The sequence below is a fragment of the Ornithorhynchus anatinus genome, chromosome 10 (assembly GCF_004115215.2).
Source record: "Ornithorhynchus anatinus isolate Pmale09 chromosome 10, mOrnAna1.pri.v4, whole genome shotgun sequence".
Lineage (NCBI taxonomy): Eukaryota > Metazoa > Chordata > Mammalia > Monotremata > Ornithorhynchidae > Ornithorhynchus > Ornithorhynchus anatinus.
In genome coordinates, this window is record NC_041737.1 from 14,580,413 (window position 1) to 14,602,978 (window position 22,566).

General features: G+C 41.9%; 1 protein-coding gene across 5 annotated transcripts in view; it reads right to left on the reverse strand.

The window, feature by feature from the left end:
• The window catches only part of NALCN (sodium leak channel, non-selective), a 209,976-nt gene that overhangs the window by 136,152 nt on the left and 51,258 nt on the right, over positions 1–22,566 (reverse strand). The gene's annotated exons all lie outside the window — the stretch shown is intronic.

A 22,566-nucleotide genomic window follows, 5' to 3' on the forward strand; every position in this document is an offset into this window, starting at 1 on the left:
ATCTGTAAAAATGGGGATTAAAAAATGTGAGCCCCACGTGGGACAATCTGACTACCCTGTATCTACCCCAGTGCTTAGAACAGTGCTCTGCACAAAGTAAGCGCTTAACAAATACCATAATTACTATTATTATACCAAATGAACTTTCATATGTACTTGAACAATGAGGTTAAGCGAGTAATAAGGTGTTACCAATTTCAGATTCCCTGGTGACCTACCTACACGAGCTCTAATGTTGCCCGGCAGAAAGGAAATCATTTTGAAAACTGAATTTTTCACTTGACCTTTCCTTCCGAGAGGAAGCTGACGCCCTTTGTGCATTCAAAAATCAAAGCCATTAAAAGAGATTATTGCTTTTCCCTGCCTCTCCTGCTTCAGGCTCTGGTGTGGCTTTCTAACCGAATTATCAGGGAACTGAGTTGAAGCTGCTCTCTGCACATGGCCCTTCGGAGTAAGGTTTCCTGCATCAGCACAACATAATGGAGTGGCAACTTGCAGAGACAAGATTTAGGCAAAGGTGCAGCTTTCCAAGAAAGAAGGGCCATTCACAGACGTTTCCCAAGGTAACATTAGATTTGGCAGGAGACTACTTCTCAAAGGTAAGTTAATTTGACCTTTAGGATTTAGGGAATGTTGGAAAGGAGCAGCACAGACTCGAAAGAAGTGGAATCAGACTGGTAGAGGGGTAGGATAGGCAATTCTTCTAGATGATAACTTTTTTAAAAAAGAAAAGCAACAAAAGCATAAAGGGAAAAGTTACGGAAGACAAATCCCAAGGCTCAAACTGTGTTACCAAACAAGATCATTTGTTGTGGCTCAGAGAGATACCTTAAATGGTTTGCACAGAAGACAAAGTGGACACATATTCCCTTTGATTTATTTGTGAAAATTGAATGTTCATTCCGTGTGGACAGAGAACATGTCTCCTAACTCTGCTATATTCTACTCCTCTAAAGTGCTTAATACAGTGCTTCAGCAGTCAGTGAACACAAATGATCGACTGGTTGATTACATTCATTAAATCCAATGAAACTGAATTTCTTAAGACTCTTCTGGTTGAGAAACAGCACACATCGAAAATCTCTTTGGGGGAAAACCTCCATAAAAGCAAATAAATATGGATACACTTAATGTTAAACACGAACACATTTTTATAATAATAATAATGTTGGTATTTGTTAAGCGCTTACTATGTGGAGAGCACTGTTCTAAGCAATGGGGTACACACAGAGGAATCAGGTTGTCCCACGTGGGGCTCACAGTCTTAATTCCCATTTTACAAATGAGGTAACTGAGGCCCAGAGAAGTGAAGTGACTTGCCCACAGTCACACAGCTGATAAGTGGCAGATCCGGGATTCGAACCCATGACCTCTGACTCCAAAGCCCGTGCTCTTTCCACTGAGCCACGCTATATAACATTCATATTCTGATACCCGATATCTTTTTTGAAGCACTTAATACACACCAGGTACTGTACTGTTCGCTGGGACAGGTACCAACAGACCAGGTTGGATGCAGTCTCTGTCCCAGTCTTAATCCCCATTTTACAGATGAGGAAATTGAGGTAAAGAGGAGTGACTTGAAACATGTCTATGTATTCTAGAAGTTCTCCTAAACAGATCAGCTACCTGAACAATCTTCACAATGAGAAGGGAAGTAGAGCATTTGGCAAATATTTGATTATTTGAGCGATATAGGGAAAACAGCTAATTTGGGCCTCAAAATGACATTTTTCATGGTTAATTTGAACCAAATTAACTGAAATGTTACGTCTAAGGTTCATCCTGTTCTGAATAGGCAGTCATAAAACTCTACAAGCCATTTGAACTGAAAGCTATATTTAAAGGAAGAAAGACATTTTCCAAGATTGGTACTAAAAAGCTGTTAATGACAGAACTTGCAATTAATTACCAGAAGTGAATAAAGGAAGAGAACATAAAAGGTGTCATAAAAAACAGTTACAAAAGATTCCGTAGACTATCTGCCACCTATAGATAACACAGTAGAATCAGGGGGATATTAACAACAGAACATATCTTTCTGACAACTTGTAGAGCTTTAAGTTCCAGTTTCATAAAGCAATAATTAAGGATTCGAATTATTTTGTTGAACTTCAGCCTACAAAGTAGCGAGGTCTTTACGCCTGCTACGTTCGGTCATCGAACGAATGGCTAAAGATGTCGATGAACCATCAGAAGATAAGTGCAGTAACGAAAATGCCAACTTCATCTTTAATAGCAAAATAATTCTCAATACATCCCTTAAGATAGATAATAACAATAGATGTTTTAAATTCTGTAATTTATAAATAGGGTAAAACAACTCTAACTAGAAGCTATCTGGGAATGACGTTCAATCTTAAAGTGTTCTTTGGAATCAGAAATACAAAAGTGATCGCAATCTACTTTATTATTCTTCGGGAACAAAGCCAGGAAATAGGATTATTTTTTTTTTAGTACTTATGAAATATATTCTTATACTGTGCCTTCTGTGCTAAATTTCAAACAAAAGGAAATATTTTACAGATAATACACCACCACGACCTTTTCTACCAGAAGACATCACTTAGATGCACTGCAGTAAAATGTAAAGTGGAGAAAGCTAACAGGACTTGAACTGATATATGTATATAGTCCCAAAGGTACCAAACAACTCTTTCAAAATGCTGAGAGTGGTAAAATGAAAGGATTGCCTCCATTTTTATATTCTTTCCATTTTCCTTATCAGATGAGCAGTGGGAAGTTTTGGACGTTGCAGTGCTCAATTTAAGACTGCCAGGAAATATGGAAACTTGCAACTCTAAAATTTGCTGATGAACAGGTCAACGAGTGAGGACACTCGATCAATCAATGGTATTTATGGAGCACTTAGTGCGTGCAGAGCACTTTACTAAGCCCGGATGGCCAGAAAAATGAGCTCTGATTGAGCTATTCTACTGCTCCATTCACCCTGGTGCTCCTCCCCATCGTAAACTTCCAGTTTATCTTCCTGGAATACAGGGATTGAGGGAGGGAGAAGAGGGAGGAAGTTGCCGCACAAGGTTACTAGAGGATCAAGGAGTTTCCTGGGGCTTCTCTGCATATCACTATCAGATGAGATGAGAAGCAGTGTTGCCTAGTGGATAGAGCACGGGCCTGGGAATCAGAAGGCCCTGGGTTCTAATCCTGGCTCTGCCATCTGTCTGTTGTGTGACCCTGAGCAAGTCACTTAACTTCTCTGTACCTCAGTTACCTCATCCGTAAAATGGGGAATAAGTCTGTGAGTCCCATGTGGGACGGGAACTGTGTCCAACCTGGTAAGCTTGTACGTAACGCTTAGTATAGTGCCTGGTAGGTAAGTGCTTAAAAAATACCAATGAAAAAGAAACAAGATTTAGCCAGTGCTTTATTTACACTGGGCAAAGTCCTGGGCATAGAAAAAATACAGAACTTCTCCTACTGACTAGGGAAACTTCTTGGGTTGGATTGCTTGAACAGGGAGAGGAGGAGGGATATCTGGCAAGCAGAAGCTCCTCAATTCACAGCCAAACATATTCCTCAACAGCCCCTGACCCTGGTCAGACATTATCTTGGAAGAGAATTGATGTGGGTAGGCAGGAAGAGCTATTATCTCTATTTTGTTAAAAAATAAAGCTTTCTTTCAAAAATCTGATCATTCCGAACTACACAAAAGAAACTCCCTTTTGACTCTTCCCATTCTCTCTGCAGACGGGTCCCAGGACCATTTTATGGAGGTAATGTGCCTTTATGGAATATGATCCTGCTTTTTGGAAAATCTCTTTAAGGACTGACAGCCATGAAGCTGGTGTTGTGGGTCGTCGATGCTTTCCACAATGAGAAGTCCTCTGAGCATCCCTTTCACCGTACTAACGAAGCGGGGGTGGAATGAAGCTGCTTGAGAGAAGCAGCGTGGCTCAGTGGAAAGAGCCCGGGCTTGGGAGTCAGAGGTCATGGGTTCGAATCCCGACTCTGCCACTTGGCAGCTGTGGGACTGTGGGCGAGTCACAACTTCTCTGTGTCTCAGTGATCTCATCTGTAAAATGGGGATGAAGACCGTGAGCCTCACGTGGGACAATCTGATGACCCTATAACTACCCCAGGGCTTAGAACAGTGCTCTGCACATAGTAAGCGCTTAACAAATACCAACATTATTATTATTATTATCATTAATGAACCAAGCAGGGTGGTCCTAAACACCTGGCATAGAGTGGGTTCTCTGTACAAAATGGGTGCTGGGGTTAAAGTACTCTGCACAGAGCAGATAACCAATATAGTTCCTTTTAAACAACATATATAGCTGCTTCGTTTTAGAAAATGATAGTGCTGATGGTGAGATTCTGAGTACGGTTGAGAACTCCAGTGCATGACTGATGTTTCTTGCACTGATGCACGTAAAACGGTAAGGTAAGGCTCAGAAATGGGCCAGCATCTTCGCGAAGGCTTTGCTTGAGCAATGTCGTGCAATGGCTACTCGTCAGGCCGAACAACCTGCTGCCGTGGTAACAGAAAAATCCAATGTTAGGTCTTAGTGTTGGAGACTGACTTCCTTATGTAATTACTCATTTATTCTACTTTCCCGGTTGCTTGTTCAAGGCCATCGTGCTGCCATCCATCCACTTCACGTCCCACCCAGGGGAGTTGTTTGCTCACAGTCGGTGAACTAACTGCGTTCCAAAGCCATTTGTTTCCAGCCTTTTGATGTTGACTGTGGCAGCCAAAATGCTAAGCTTCAACTCGTAATCAACACCACTAGTTCCGTCGTCCAAAAGAGAGAAAGATATCACGAATGCACTGATGGACTCAGCAATGACCTCATAAATGTTATACTGTTGTCCATAAGCGAACGATGCACAGCCATTTGAGGAACTGAGTTCTGGACTCTGCAACGGGAGCCTAAATGTCAGATAAAAGAAACCTTCCTTCCGTCTAGCTGTGAGCCCCATGTGGGACAGGGACCGTGTCCAACCTGATTAACCTCTATCTACCCCAGCGCTTAGAAAAGTGTTTGACGTACGGTGAGCGCTTAAGAAATACCATAATTAAGGAATTACGCGATTCACCTGAAGACCACGTATCGGTTCGATACCACAGCTACGGCAACCAAGAGAAACTGCAAATCGGGTAGAATAAAGATCCGCTTCTTTCCAAAAACACAATTGGAATAAAATTCTTCTGTGTTGACTATGTCACTAATGTTATCAATGAAGATAATTTTTACTTTGGGCAATATTTATGAATGGTCTAAGTAAGGGGTTTGAAAGAGTACAGTACTCTATTTGCAAATTCTTTTATTCTCAAATGAGGGGCTTTAGTCTTGCAAGTTTGGATGAATTATCAGCAGGAAAGTAGGAAAAATGACACCCTAGGAGTTTCTAGACTGACAGTTCCTTTTTGAGCTACCAGATCTGTGAGACAGAAGTCAACTAAATGAAGTGCAAAGGGTATCATTAAGGCAGGATGACTTCAGGGAGAGTGAATTCCTCAGACTTAACACTGTCAAGGTGTCTTACTCAAAGTCCTCAAGTGTGTTAAGGCTCAATTTGGGCACTGCTTGGCGAGACAGGGAGTGGGGGAAGTAGGCAGGGTGGTATTCCCTCCTCCACTTGCTTTCAACCAACATTTATTGGGGGATACGTATTTTCAGAAGTTGAGGGGAGGGGAAGCTGCCATAAAAGGGGGCCCAGCTCCCTCTTGCCCCATCCCATCTCATCAGCGATCACTCTGCAGTTACCATTCCTCTCCCAGAGCTCCCCGATCGATGAGCGCAACCTCCTAAAAGTCCTTAGACCCACCATTCTTCTCCCAGAGGCCCCACCCTGCTCTTTTCATAGTAGCAGGACGGTGTGGACAACCTGCGGCCTACGACCGTCGGAAAGCTGGACTAGACTGTGAGCCCGTCAATGGGCAGGGATCGTCTCTATCTGTTGCCGAATTGTACATTCCAAGCGCTTAGTACAATGCTCTGCACATAGTAAGCGCTCAATAAATACTACTGAATGAATGAAAGTTTGAGAATCTGAGGTCTGAAGTCACGATGTTACTAGCTGTTAGGACTTTGGACTCTAATAATCTTGTCTTGGTGGCAAGGAGATCTCAACTTCTGTGGTGCTAATTCTTGCCTTTGTCTATTGCCGTTGTTCTCTGTTTTTGCTTTTTTGCTTTTTTCTTTTTCAAACTTTCTCTTCTTAAGGGCACAGAGAAATGGAGTATAGCTATGGCGCGGGGAGGAGGTCTCCGACCTATCAATCAACATATTTATTGGGCACTTATTACGTGCAGATCACTGTATTAAGCGGTTGCAGGCATTGAGCAATCCCATGAGAGAAATCCCATGCCACACACTCCGTATCCCGTACGTACACATCTTTAAACTCCGTTGCCTCCTCCTATTTGTAATTTCACGGTTTTTCTTCCCAATTTCTTGAGAGCCAAGATCGTGTCTACTAACCCCACTGTACAACTCCCAAGTACTTACTCCAGTGCACTGCACAAAATGTTCAATAAATACTATAGATTGATTTATTGCGTGTCAATAGCTCAAAGAGAGAGAGAAAGGGAAAGTATGCGTGTGTGCGCGTTTGTGTGCGTTTCAGTTTCCTCATCTGCAAAGAAAAGAAAAGCTGTGTGACTTTGGGCAAGTCACTTAACTTCTCGGTGTCTCAGTTACCTCATCTGTAAAATGGAGATTAAGACTGTGAGCCCCACGTGGGACCACCTGATTCCCCTGTGTCTACCCCAGCGCTTAGAACAGTGCTCGGCACACAGTAAGCGCTTAACAAACGCCAACATTATTAAAAGATCTGAGCTCTAATCCTGGCTTCTCCATTAAATTTATCCTGGGACACCCAGCAAATCAATGGCAAGGTCTCAAAAAGGACCCAGAAGTCCCGACACCCACCTCCAAGTTGAAGATGCTCAACTATCTTCCCAGTCCTGCTGGAAGGAAACTAATTATAATGTTGGTATCTGTTAAGCGCTTACTATGTGCAGAGCACTGTTCTAAGCGCTGGGGGAGATACAGGGTAATCAGGTCGTCCCACGTGAGGCTCACAGTTAATCCCCATTTTACAGATGAGGTAACCGAGGCCCAGAGAAGTGAAGTGACTTGCCCACAGTCACACAGTTGCCAAGTGGCAGAGCCGGGAATCGAACCCATGACCTCTGACTCCGAAGCCCAGGCTCTTTCCACTGATTGAGAGGCAGTATGTCCTAGTGGAAAGGGCCTGGGAGTCAGAGGACCTGCAATCTAATCCCAACTCTACCATGTGTCTTCTGTGTGACTTTTAGTAAAGTCATTTAACTTCTTTTTGCCTCAGCTTTCTCATCTGTAAAATCCTACTCCTTCTTAGTTAGACTGTGAACCCCATGTATCTATGTGTGCCCTGATAAGTATCTAGTCCAGTACTTGACACAGAGTAAGTATACAACAAATACCATGAAAAAGGGTTGGGAGGAGGAATGCGATCAGAAAGAGCAAGCTGTACCTCTAGGAGAAAGAAAAAATTACTGGAGCAAACACTCAGAGCTGCAATTATCAACCACTCTCCAAGCTGCAGATTCTGTCTAGTCTGGAAGACGGTGGATGCAGGAAAAATCACCGCTTCACCAGGCAGATCTGCCCAACAATCAGATCCTGCTTGAGGGAAACCAATCACGGGAGGAGGTCGGATTGTAATGCTAAATTTTAACTGGTAACAGCAGTACAATGAACCTTTCCCTGAAGGCTTTTCGACTATAAACAGAGCTTTTAGATTAGCAAGATACACCCCATTTGGGTACCTTGAAATGCACTTCATTAAAGGGAGCCAAAGGTTAGCCAGGAACAGTGTTTGGCTTTGTAAAAAGCAATGGATGCTTCAAATAATTTATCTTATTATGGACTTCCACGTTATCATAAACAATCTCTGTCCATTTGTTAAACTAAAGAAAGTCTACCATTTTCCCAGTTTTTTCACTTTTAATTCTATTTTAGAAACTCCTGTTTTTCTTTCCCTCCTTTCTCCTTTCTTTCTCTCTTGGTCTTTGCTGTCTTTCTAGCCCTTTTCCTCTTTCTCTCTATTTTACGTTAGATTACATTAGATTATTTTACATTATATTTACATTTCTCTCTATTACATCTTCCTTTGGGAAGAGTATGCTATTGAAGGGAAGATTGTATTCATGTGTTCTGATTCGACAGATTGAAATCTAATGACAATTCTTTCACGCTGCACCCATTAGAGGCTATCTCTGGAGCCGTGTTGCTTAGCGGACGGAGCACAGGCCAGGGAGTTAGAAGGACCTGGATTCTAATTCTGACTCTGTCACATCTGTTGCGTGACCTTGGGCAAGTCACTTGACTTCTCTGGACCTCAATTACCTCAGTTAAGAGTGTGAACCCCATGAGGGATAGGGACGGAGTCCAACCTGAATGACTTGTATCTACCCCAGCACTTTGAACATAGTAAGTGCTTAACAAGTACCATAATTACCATTATTACCATCCTTCGCTGTGCTGACGCACCTATTAATAGCAATGCCCAATACCGTTCTCAATAGTTTCTTTTGCTATCACAAATTAGAAGTATTTCCTAGAACTCCACTGTGAGGATTGAGATCCATGATAAGATTAAAAAAAAAAAGGTTAAATTCAACCAGATTGGGTTTATAGGGGTTGGGAAAAGAGTTACTGTTACCAGGTAATCCAACATCTTGAGGTTTAGCAGCAATCTGTTACCAGGAAAATTAGCAATATTGATAACTGCTCTGACAGCATCTGGGGGGGACAGACTGACGGATGGAATAACAAAAAGACATGAAAGACAATGATTGGCTAGAAATCCAAAGTACCCGGAAAAAGTAATTTGCAGGATTTAAACATAACTGGTCGCGTAAAGGACAGCCAAGGAGAAAGTATAAGAAAATAATCCATCTTGTGTTTCGTAGCAGATGATGATTATATAGAGATGTAGTTAATAGGCTTTTTTTTTAAACACATCAATTGTATTTATTTAGCGTTTACTATGTCAAGAGCTGTACTAAGCGACGGGGAGAGGACAATAAGACACGCTCCCTGCCCGTAACGAGCTTAGAGAGGGAGACAGGCACTGATATGAATGAATAAGAAATTTATAATAAAGAATTTAAAGATAAGTCCATAGGTACTGTGGGGTTTGGGATGGGGAGAATGTCAAGTGTCCGAAGGTCACAGATTGAAGTGCACAGACAACGCAGAAGGGAGAGTAAGTCAGGGAGAAGAGAGGTGAATTGAGGAATGCCTCTTGAAGGAGAGGTGGCTTTAGTAATGCTTTGAAGATATGTCTTAAATGATATGTCACATATGTCTTAAATCATAAAAGGATACATCTGATTCAGGATTATTCACGGAGAATACAGCCTTTCTAACAAATAACAGTGCAAGAATAAATTACCTTGAAAAATTAACTATTCGGGTCACACTGCCTATATTTTTAGTACTACTAGGCGTACAGATAATTTGTGGAAATTATATACTACAATCAACTTGATTACTCAGGGCAAAGTTTGACAGGGATAATTTGTACAAAAAATATTTTATTTCTTTCTCAACAACTGCAGTATTTTTCCCTGTCCCTGACCAACTTTTTACACGGTGGCTAATAAGCAGCGAAGTGGCAGAGAAACAAGTCACATGGGGAAGAGGGAAGAAAAGCGAAGGGTATTAAAAGGATAATTAGAACTCAGATGATCAAAGTGACTCTGCTCTGTCTATCTTATGTGAATAGGTGCATCCTGCTTCTCTATCTGTTTCGGCTGGGAGCCACACATCTAGAGAAGCAGCGTGGCTCAGTGGAAAGAGCGCGGGCTTGGGAGTCAGAGGTCACGGGTTCTAATCCCGGCTCCGCCGCTAGTCAGCTGTGTGACCTTGGACAAGTCACTTGAGTTCTCTGGGCCTCAGTTACCTCATCTGTCAAATGGGGATTAAAAAACCATGAGCCCCACGTGGGACAATCTGGTCACCTTGTATCCCCAGCGCTTAGAACAGTGCTTTGCACATAGTGGGCGCTTAACAAATACCACCATTTAGTTATTTATTTATCTAATGGAAACGCTGGTTCACCAACAATGAGATCCTAAAACGCGATCCCCTCTCTAGAGTTTTGCTTATTTTGCTAGAGTTTACGCTTATCTACGAGAGGCATTTTATCACTTTAGCTCCCCAAACCCTTTACCTAAAAGTCCATTCTATTAGGCCCATGGGTGGGTTAACATTTATGGAGGATCTAGATGAATTAGAAATTTGGTAATTAACAATTGTATTTTCCCCACAGCAACACCCACTAAGAGTTTACAATTAATCTTGATTATGTCACTCATCCCCTTTAGAATGTAAACTCACTGTGGGAAGGGGATGTGTCTACCGACCGTCGTATTGTACTCGACCAACAGCTAGTACAGTGCTCTACACCCAGTAAATGCTCAATAAATACGAGTGATTGATTGATAGATACATCCTGTTTCCCTACTGTCCTTTGGGAGCCTTCCTTTCCATTTCCTAGTCTTGGTCCTACTCTCCATGCTGTTTTAACATTAGGGTTAATGCATTCATGCTTACTTCAGGGATATGACTTTACAGGAAATAATAATAATAATAACGTTGGTATTTGTTAAGTGCTTACTATGTGCAGAGCACTGTTCTAAGAGCTGGGGTAGACATAGGGGAATCAGGTCGTCCCACATGAGGCTCACATCTTAATCCCCATTTTACAGATGAGGTAACTGAGGCACAGAGAAGTTAAGTGACTTGCCCACAGTCACACAGCTGACAAGTGGCAGAGCTGGGATTCGAACTCACGACCTCTGACTCCAAAGCCCGGGGTCTTTCCACTGAGCCACGCTGCTTAACACTTATACTCTGGGTGTATAATTTAGGTTTGACAGATGTGACCAACTTTCTAAAAAAAAAAACCCTCATAACTTTCTAATTTAGAAGTTTTTTGTGGAATCTTCCAACAGGCGGAATGTGCGATCGTATAATAATAATGTTGGTATTTGTTCAGCGCTTACTATGTGCAGAGCACTGTTCTAAGTGCTGGGGTAGATACAGGGTAATCAGGGTGTCCCACGTGAGGCTCACAGTTAATCCCCATTTTCCAGATGAGGTAACTGAGGCACAGAGAAGTGAAGTGACTTGCCCACAGCCACACAGCTGACAGGTGGCAGAGCCGGAATTCAAACTCATGACCTCTGACTCCCAAGCCCGTGCTCTTTCCACTGAGCCATGCTGCTTCTCTATACATGTGATGTATACTCATCACATCCCACTTAGAGTCGACTAGCAGTTTAACTGGATTGCTGGATTCATTCAATAGTATTTATTGAGCGCTTACTATGTGCACAGCACTGTACTGAGCGCTTGGAATGTACCAATTGGTAACAGATAGAGACGGTCCCTGCCCTTTGACGGGCGCACTGTCTAATCGATACCAATCCCCACCCCTCCAACATTTCTGAGCTGCTGGAGAAGTTTGGTCTTCTCTAGGATAGCCTGAGGAATTCATTCCCGGATCCAGTTACCTGGGAGGGACGGCCCCGCTCCTAACTGGGGAATCCTCAGGGTGCAATGGACGCTGATAAATTCTGGGAGAGTCCAGAACGCGGAGGGGATAACGATAGGGAATCCTGATTAAATCAACTTTTCTGATAACGTTTCATCCTTATTGCAAAAATATTAAGCCTTTTCAAATACCGATGAAGAATAATCCACAGAGAGAGCCGAATTTCCAAGAACCAAAATTCACCCACGTCAACTGGCATACCTGAAATGTCTACTAAAGCCTCCACCTTGCTTTTCTAGGCCAGAAAAAAGCAAGAAAATGGTTGGTGCCGGAGAAAGAGGTAATTTGGCTCTCTGTCAGCAATGTGTTAAGATATTTGAAGCATTTTAAACTTAAAATCTGGGGTAAGAATGATGGATGTCAATGCCAGAAAGAGAAGTAAAACTCCAGAAATTCCATGGAAAAATAAATGAGAACATTGCTGCATTCATTATCTGTCAATCAAAGACATTTTCTTTTTCCACCAAATTATTTTACAGGTCCATCACCCATATAATTTTATTCAACACCAAACCGTTATGCGACAGCAAATGCTTCATGAATTTTTCTTGTTACCTACATCCATAATTTCATCATACCACTAATTTTTCGCACTACAACAGCAACTCTGTTAACTTTTTTTATGGAATTTGTTAAGTGCTTACTACGCTACGTACCGGGCACTGAATTAAGTGCTGGATAGATACAAGATAACGAGGTTGGACACAGTCCATGTCCCGCATAGGGCTCACGGTCTTAAACTCCATTTTATAGATTATGTCACTGAGGCGCACAGAAGTGCCTTGACCAAGGTCACACAGCAGACCAGTGACTCCAGGTTCTCTGACTCCCAGGCTCTTTCCACTAGGCCACACTACTTGCCTGTTTTTTTCCAAGTAACTCCCAGTATCTCATTCAACCTGATTAAGACTAGAAAATGTTTCACCCCAAGGAATGCTTATTCAACAAAGTTCTCCCAGTTTTTCTTCAAGGAAAAAGTATTGCCTTCCTTTATATTCAAGGCTGATAGTCACATTTTCAAAAGTGATGAAATTGGGATGGGTGCCTCTCCCTCTCTTTCACCCAATCTTCCCCACCCTTCTCTTTCTCCAGTTGTTGGATGGAAGAAGTGAAATGATCCGAATTTATCACACCATCTGATTTCATCATTTCAACCCTGAAAGTGCATTGAAAGCTAAGTGAAAAATCCACCTGCCTTACACTAAACGGCCAATTGAAATTCCCTGGCTGCATCCCTGTTTATTGAGTTGACTGACTTGCCAGAGAGAAATAGAAGAGGAAAACGTAAAGGGCCACAATAGAGAAAATAGGAGTCCGTTCAGTAAACGTGCCAATCATGAATAATCATTAGCGGCCTAAATCCCATTTTTCTGAGGCAGGGAATTTTGATGCATCTTTACGAATTGTACTCCCCAGGCAAGAAGAAAAGAATAGCAGAGGCGAGAATGCAATTACTCTAGAAACAGAGTGCAGTATACTTAATGGTTTCCCCTCTTTTGAAGGTGTTTTTAATGGTACAGGTGGGGAAATGAGGAAGCAAGGCAGGTACAAGGAGGTCTTTACTGACTAGAACTCTGCAGGGTTATTTTCTAAGCTTCTCCTCTTAGGCTCCAAGCAATCACACACATTCATTCATCCATTCAATCGTATTTGCTGAGAGCTTACTTTGTAGAGAGCACCCTTCTGAGTGCTTGGGCGAGTACAATATGCCAAGAAACAAACACATTCCCTGCCCACAATGAGCTTACAGTCTAGTACATGATACTTAGCAATCATGGCCGCCTCAACTGGGTGTAAAAGGAAATTACACATAGTCTCATGCTTCTGTTCAGGCAGCGTAAAAAGCAAAATTTAAGCACAAAATACACGATAGCAAATATCATCAGTGAGCATCATCACTCATCATTGGTATTTATTTAGTGTTTACTCTGTGCAGAGCACTGTACTGAGGCCTTGGAAGAATTCAATTCAACAGAGTTGGAAGTCACATCCCCGTCCCACAATAAGTTTACAGTTGGGAGGGGGAGACAGACATTAATATGAAGAAATAATTTATAATATATAATTTATAGGTATCTACGTACCTATTTATCCCCTTTTCACTTGTTAAATCCTCTCCCATTCATCAAGCCAAAGCAGAGCACACTGAGTAGCCTCACTGAGACAAAGCTGTATCTTGTAGATCTCTCGATATTTAAATATTCAGATAAGTGGCAGTTACATAATTATGATGATGATAATAGCAATGATGACATTTATTAGACAATAATGTGTCAAACATTGTGTTAGGGTAATGATAGTGATAATGATCATAATAATATTTAAGTTCTGATTTGTTTACTCTGTATCACCCACTGTGCTAAGCATGGGGATTAATACAAGTTAATCAGATCCCACATGGCACTCACAGTCTTAGCATCCCATTTTACAGATGAGGTAACTGAGGCACAGAAAGTGAAGCGATTTGGCCAAGATCACAGAGCAGAGAAGTGGCAGGGCCGGAATTAGAACCCAGGCCCTTCTGACTTGCAGGCCTGTGCTCTATCCCCTGGACCAGCTTGCTCCTCGCAAGATAATCAAATAGGATTATTCTTGGCCCACTTGGGGCTCACAGTCTAAGGCGGCAGTAGACGAGCTATTTCTATCGCCATTTTACAGATGAGGGAACGGAAAAGAGCTGGGATGAATAAGGATCTACATTTTGATCTTTCAACAATTTCGGAATGGATAGAACCCGACAGTGAAATCCCCTCCCGATCCTAGCCATTTCCTAATTCCTGTAGCTTTCCAGAGTCCTTACTTCAAATGGACCAGAAAATCTCACGGCTCCCCGACTGGTACAATTTCCCTTTTCCCTTCTGCCACTGACCAGAGAGGACACATGGCCAATTAACCCCTGTGAAGGCCTAAGCTGTAGGAAAATCAAGCATATTAAAAAAACAGAGAGAGACGTGTTCGTACATGTGGCAACCTGTGAGCTACACAAGACTTTTTAACGGATAGAACCTTCTTAGGTGGTTGTTCTTGACCCTTCTCGACTACTTAAATTGCATAAAGAAGGAAAGAAAATATAAGTGCTCTCCATATTCTAAAGTCAAGTATCATAAAGTAAATGCAGGTTCTTTTTCAGATTTGATTTTGATATTTTTCTGTCACTATTTTGCACATGAAATTGAGAGTTCAGAACTCTGAAACGATAGGTATTTGGGTAAATTGACTTTGTGCCCTTCTTGAGGCATCTCAGAAAATCTAAAATGGCACATAAACTACAATTTTGGCTGGGGTCTATTCTAATCCAACATCGATGCAGTGGGGTGAAAGAGAATTGATTTTCTTCTCTGTCCACCCTCAGACACATTTCTCCCTGTCGGAACAAGAATATAGGAAAGGGAGAATGGTAGGAGAATGGCAGGACTGGTCGGATCAATGGTCAATCTAATTTTGTATTTCTTCAGCATCATGGAAACAGGATGCTTGGAGGAATAGTGCGAAGGCTTCCTCTCCTTCCACTCCTGTTCAAACTGCTTGACTCGGTGGTACACAGCTGCTGTCTCTACATCTCCTCCAACTTCCTCCTTGACCCTCTACAATCATTCGTTCATTCAATCATATTTATTGAGCGCTTACTGGGTACACAACACTGGGCAGCATTCCCCGCCCACAAGAAGCTCACCTCTTAACTCCACTGAGACCGCGCCTCTCTAAGGCTATCGATGACCTACGTGCTCACAAATCAACCAAATGCAGTCCATGCTAATCTTGCTCGACCTCTTGGCTGTCTTGAATACCCAAGTCCAGCTTAGCACCGAAACACTCTTCCTCTAGCACCAGCTTACTCGCTGTGCCTCGAGCCTCATCTATTTCACCACTCTCTCCGTTCCCATATCCTCCCCCAAACCTGGAACACACTACAGTTACACCAGACCACCACTCTCCCCACCTTGAAAGCATTATTAAAGTCACATCTCCTCCAAGAGATCTTTGCTGATTTTTCCCCACCTCTGTCTCCCTTCCGGGTCATCTGTGAACCTGGATGTGTGACCTTAGGGCACTTGATATTTACTCACCCACCACAGCTCTTAGGTACATATCTTTAAAGTATATATTACAAATTATATATATTAATGTCTATCTCCCCCTCTAGAATGTAAGCGCATTACGGGCAGGGGACATATCTGCCAACTCAGTCGTACTGTACTCTCCCAGATGTTTAATACAGTGCTCTGCAAATAGAAAGTGCTCAATAAATAGCAACGATCGATTCACTGATTTTCAGTCCTCTCCTGGTTTTCTTCTGTTGTTTCTGCTGTATCCTCCTCCGCCTCTTTTGCCAGTTCTTCCTCTTTCCCCCACTCCCTAACTGTGGGCGGGGGGGGGTCTCAAGGTTCTTTTCCGGGTCCATTTTTCTTCTTAATCTACACACTCCCTTGATGAGCCGGTCCCTCTAGATCTTAAGTTCGTTGTGGGCAGGGAATGTGTCTGTTACACTGTCCTCTCCCAAGCACTCAGTTCAGTGCTCCGCACACAGTAAGTGCTGTCTGGTTCACTCGGCTTCCAATCTGCCCCTTGCCGAGCGGGGCCGGGATCCCCTTGGTGAGGACGGGAGCCGGGCGTGAGTCACGATCTTCGTGGCATAGATGTAACCAGAGTCCTCTCTTTGGAAGCAGAGCTATTTTCTTCTCTTCCTCCCTCTCCCATTTCCTCCCACCCCTCCGCTTCTTCCTCCTCTGTTCTGCCAAAGCCCCGTCCTTTGGCTCAAAATGAAAAGTTGACACCCCTTCTACTATGTGAAAAATGAGAGGAATTTTTATAGATAAGTAGCAATTTTCAATGGGGTCAAGGAAAGTTAATGCATTTAACATGGGACTTTTAAGTGAAGTTACTGTTATTTTTCCAGTGATATATATATAATAAAAGCTTTTATATATAATAAAAGCTTTCTTGGGTTTCAAAATTGACATTATCGACTTGGATTTAATCAGGGTGCTACTGAATAATATGACTGTGTCAATGACAATCCTTTTTCTTGAGAAGCAGCGTGGCTCAGTGGAAAGAGCCCGGGCTTGGGAGTCAGAGGTCATGGGTTCTAATTCCAGCTCCCCCACTTGTCAGCTGTGTGACTTGGGCAAGTCACTTAACTTCTTTGTGCCTCAGTTATTGTAAAATGGGGATTAAGAATGTGAGCCCCTCGTAGGACGACCTGATTACCTTGTATCTCCCCCAGCGTTCAGAACAGTGTGTGGCACATAGCAAGCGCTTAACAGATGCTATCATTAGTATTATTATTTTCACGCTGTATGAATATAAAGATTGTCCCTTGCTCCATTGTTCCACCCGCTGCTTAAAGCGTCTGATACTGTTTTAATTTCTCCCTCTTTGGGATAGGGGAGGTGGGGATGTCATAATTGTCCTAAAGTCTATGCTCTAAAACAGTCAGCCCACTTGTGTTTGTTACGCACAATCGAGGCTGACTGGTCTTCTGTTCTCTCAACTGCCAATGGTCATTCATTCGTTTAATGAATGAACAACAGAAATATTCCTGTCCACAGTGAGCTCACAGTCTAGAGGGGTAGGCAGACAGTATAAATACATTAATATAAACGAATGAATAAATTTTACATATGTCCTGCGAGGATAAGAGGGAGTATGAATGAAGGAACAAGTAAGAGTGACACAGAAAGTAGCAGAAGAGGGAAAGGAGGGTTCAGTCAAGGAAGGCTTCAGGGAAAAGATGCGCCTTCCATAAGGTTGTGAAGTGGGGCAGATCAATTATCTGCCTGATATGAGGAGAGAGGGTCATGGTCAGGTCCTGTAGACTGACATTTTGCCCACTGTGCCTTTGAAGTGCCTCTTCTATCCTGCCTATTTACAATCTCTACGCTTCAATTCACCACGAAGCAGCTATTGTCCATTTTCCTCACAAGCCCTGCCTAGTGAAGGAATAGCTCTTCATACTACAGAATAAGTTGTACTTCTATCCAATAACTGTTTTTAAGGTAACCAAAACTATTTGACTTTCTGTATGTTTCTTTATTGTTCAAATCTATCATGTGTAGTGTGGATTTAGAGTGTTCATTTTTAAAACTTGCAACCCTTCCTGAACTTTACTCGCAACCCAAAACATGGAATCGCTAATCCCATTTGTCCCCTAACCCTGTAGCCTTGCCAGCCAAAGGGACTTGCAGGACCTCAGTGCCAGGGTTGGTTTTTTTTTTTTTTGTGTATGTTTGTTTTTAAAATGGTACTTGTTAAGCACTTATCATGACTCAAGCACTGTTCTAAATGCTAGGAGACACCTATGTTGATCAGGTTGGCAAGAGACACCTGCACTGAGTAAATAAAACTTAAAATCTCCAACCTCTGTGTTGTCTTTCTCTACTGACTATACTGTCTTTGATAGGAAGGATGCTGTCTAATCCCTTCTATTGATTTATCTGAGATGATTTATATTCTCAGAAACTCTTATACGTCAACAGTCTGTGACATTCACATTTGCCCAGCCACTGCCTCTTGGGAGTAAAAACCTGTGGTACTCGTTAAGTGCTTACCGTGTTCTAGACTGGGAGCCCGTAGTGGGCAGGGATTGTCTCTGTTTGTTGCTGAATTGTACTTCCCAAGCTCTTATTATGAACACAATAAGATCCAGTCGACAGAGAAAAACACATGGATACTAAGCGCTCAATAAATATGTTTGAATGAACGACTGCGTCCCAGGCACCGTACTGAACACTGGGATGGATACAGGCAAATTAGGTTGGACACGGTCCCTGTCCCACATGGGGCTCACAGTCTTAATCCCCATTTTACAGATGAGGTAACCGAGGCCCAGAGATGTTAAGTGACTCGCCCCAGGCCACACAGCAGACGAAGTGTCGGAGCGGGGATTAGAACCCACGACCTTCTGACTCCCAAGCCCACGCTCCATCCACTGTTAAGACTTGAAATAGGGTTGGCAGAGTTGTTCTATCCGTACACTGACTGGTCTTCTATTGATGCGACTTTCCAAAATCTGTATCGCCCAGCCACCCTAGTTTGGCTCAATCCACTTAACTGTCCCCATTCCCCATCCTTGGATGTGACTCATACAAATGTGGATAATCCTGCCGAGGGCCTGACAAACCATGCATTTATGGTAACTCAGTATAGTGTCATTCTTGGTTTGTTCGATTTGCCCCATTTCATCTACTAAACATCCATTTTAAGGCTTATTTATGTGTTTTCTAAGGCGACCATCTTAAGTGTTGAAAATGCAACTGAACACCTGGGTTTCACTGTATCAGATTACTAAGTAATGCCCAAATCACTTCTGTTTACAGAGCTTAGGAATTAGGCTTCTGTTCTCAATGTTTTGAGAACAAGAACATTTGTAGTTAAATAAATCAGTGTCTTGGATTCCATGATCAGATTTACGTAGATGTGTTTTTGAGATGGAGATTCTCCTGCCGTAGCAGGCAGATAGATTTATGATCTTATATTTTTCTCTCATTCCAAATAAATCTACAAGTTATTTTGGAATCAAGCCACTAAAATTATAGGAATTAAAACGATTTGTATTAAATCTAAAATGCACACAATAAGATCTAAATTACAGAGAAAAATACATGGATAGAAGAACTGTATATCTGAAAAGAATTAGCATGATTCACTTAGAAATCTACTTAATAATGATGTGGGAATTGTAGGAAAAGTGGTCATTTCAAACGTGCTTTTAAAAAATGAATTGTTTCTTTTGAATTAATAAAAATGACCATGCATTTTACTAGATATGCATTCAGGCCATTTGAAAACAATTACATTTCTTTAATTCCAAGGGATTAATAACTCATAACGCGATAAGAAACCTCTGAAACAACTGCTCTGATCATATGAAAATGTCTTGAGATTACTCTTGTTGAACCTTTACCTTCCTAGGGAACCATGAGTTGATCTGACGATCAATAATCGGCATTCCCAATAGTTCAAGAAACTATACATTCAAGAACCCTACAACAGTAATTCAGTAAAATCATATCTTTGCTTTTCTGAATGCATTTTGCTTCTATTCACCTAGGTGTTTTAACCCTGCATTACTATAATTCTTAAATGCTACCTGTGCTATCTCTTGGTAATGTCAAAAATATACCATTATTTCAGAAGTCAGAACAGATATTCCCCAAATAGAAAACTTGAAAATGCATCTAGCGGGTCATAGCAGGTGATGAGAAGACTAAACAGCTTGCAGATAAAGCTTTGAATTCTTTGCTCTTTAGACCCATAGGCATGGAAGTTTCCTAGGCATTTCATTTTCACATAAATCCTGATAAAGGTTTCTCCCATTAAGCACTTTTCCTGGTATTGGACCAGTATCTGACTCTTAGAGAATGTGCTATAATTAGTAGGTTCTAATGAGGGTTCTTAAATTGGCTGACCTTTCACTGCCTCTCAGTAATTGCTGCTGCTAATTTGGGGCTGGACATAGAAAACTCAGCTCTATTTGAACAAAATATTTGTTAATTTTGAGGTCAGCCAGGCCTCAGAGTAAAATAAACCAATAATCACAAGGAAAACTCTGGAAATAAAGATATTTCTCTTCCTAAGTCCCACTACAAAAAGGCACAGATGAAAATACCTACTCATAATATCACTGCCATCACAAAGAAATGGAAGAAAAAAATTATTTTTTCTAGTCATTCACATGCCTATAAAGCTCTAACCAAGTTTGGTCCATCGTACCTCCACTAATGATGTAGATCTTTCAACTGAAATTCTTATTTCTGGATTTACTTCATAAAATATTGACTATCTATTAAGTTCTAATAGCAATTTATAGCAGAAAAAAACCCGTCCACTCAACACTTGGTTCCTGTATCAGCATTTAAATTCCCCAAACAAACTTTTAAGTTTAAGTAAAGATATTACCAACTGGATATTTTGTCACAGTCTCACATTCCATAATACCTTTCCAAATATGCATATTATGGACACCCAAAAAAAATTTACTCTAGCATGTATTACGTTATGGCAAATTTACATTTGATAATATGCATACGTTCAAGGTCTGTCGCTAAGTCACAACATTCCAGGACAACAGCTACCATTAAAAACACACTGGATTTTTATTCAATAGTATTTATTGAGCGCTTACTATGTGCAGAGCACTGCACTAAGCACTTCAATGGACAATTCGGCAACAGATAGAGACAATCCCTGCCCACTGACGGGCTTACAGTCTAATCGGGGGAGACAGATGGACAGATGAAAATCTAATTTTAGTTGCGATGGATTAAAAAACGTGATCCAAAATGTGTAAGTAATTTCCAAGATCATAAGCACAGGCTAGACATTTGGGCAGAAACTTCTTGGGGTTCAATGTCAACCCTGAGGAGAACATTTAGGTCAAATCTCAGCACCTCTAGCCCCAGCACTGGGAGGATTACAGGCAGGTGACTGTAAACTCATTGTGGGCAGGGAACATAATAATAATGATAATGTTGGTATTTGTTAAGCGCTTACTATGTGCAGAGCACTGTTCTAAGCGCTGGGGGAGATACAGGGTCATCAGGTTGTCCCACGTGAGGCTCACAGTTAATCCCCATTTTACAGATAAGGCACAGAGAAGTGAAATGACTTGCCCACAGTCACACAGGTGACGAGTGGCAGGGCCGGGATTTGAACCCATGACCACTGACTCCCAAGCCCGGGCTCTTTCCACTGAGCCTCACTGCTTCTCAACATGTCTGCCAACTCTGCTGTACTCTCCCAAACTCCTAGTTCAGTACTCTCCGCATAGTAAGCGCTCAATAGATACCACTGATGATAAGGAGGCATCTCATATTGATTCTGGTCTCCCATCTTTTCACTCTCTATTCCCATCCTAAGGCAAACTTGGAACTGTAGGTGCTGTTGATATGAGGTGGTTAATAAATCAATCAATCAAGGGTTTTACTGAGAACTTACTATGTGCAGAGCACCATACTCAGCGCTCGGGAGAGTATGGTACGACTAAATTAGCAGAAACATCCCCTGCCCATAACAAGTTTACAGTCCAGAGGCCGATCGTTATCAAGCTCAAAAAAGTGTTCACGGCTTTTCTCGTTGTGATTTACTGCTTTTCTCTACGACTCTTGGTAAAGAAACGGGCAAATTACTTCATTTTCCTGGGCCTGTTTCCTCATTTGCAAAATGGGCATTTAATTCCTGGTCTCCATCCTACTTAGACTGAGTCCAATGAGAGGCTTGGACAGTGTTCAACCTGATTCTCTTTTATCTACATCAGCACTTAGTAAAGTACTTTACACATAATAAGCACTTACCAAATATCATCATTATTATTATCAATACCCATTTTTCTTTGCTAAAGGCAATCAGTAAAAGAAAGTTTCTCCGTTGAAAATGAGGGAAGCAAGAGGAGCTTCCTTGCAGGCTCTTCGTTCATTTTGCTCCGACCACCGGTTTGGGAAACGGCTCTATAATTTATAACATTATCAGGAGATTTTCGTTATGTTCAATTCTCTGACCAGCAGCAGATTTTATTTTGACTGCCAGGACATGACAGCTGTACTCATCTATTTGCGTTAGTTTCACCTGATTGCCTGGTTTAATGTCAAAGTAAATGATTTTTAAAACGCTGCAGTGATACATTAAAATCCTGGAGTTTTGCTACACCCTTCCTCTCCCTGTACCAAGATGGGTCACCCTAAATTCAGATTATTAGCAATAATAATAATAAAATTGTGGTTTTTTTTTTAAGCACTTACTAGTGCCAGGCACTGTTCTACGTCCTGGGGGAGACATGAGTCAATGAAGCCAACGTTGGTTAACGTTTCTAGGAGAAGGGGTGGTCGAAAGCAGCTGAGAGGTTGAGGAGGATTAGTATGGAGCAGAGGTCGTTGGAATTGGCAAGTAGGAGAGGGAGATGGGGCAATAACTGGAGGGAGACAAAGTCAAAGGAGGCTTCTTTTTTAGACTAGAGGAGACACGAGCATGTTTGAAAGCAGTGGGGAAGAAGCC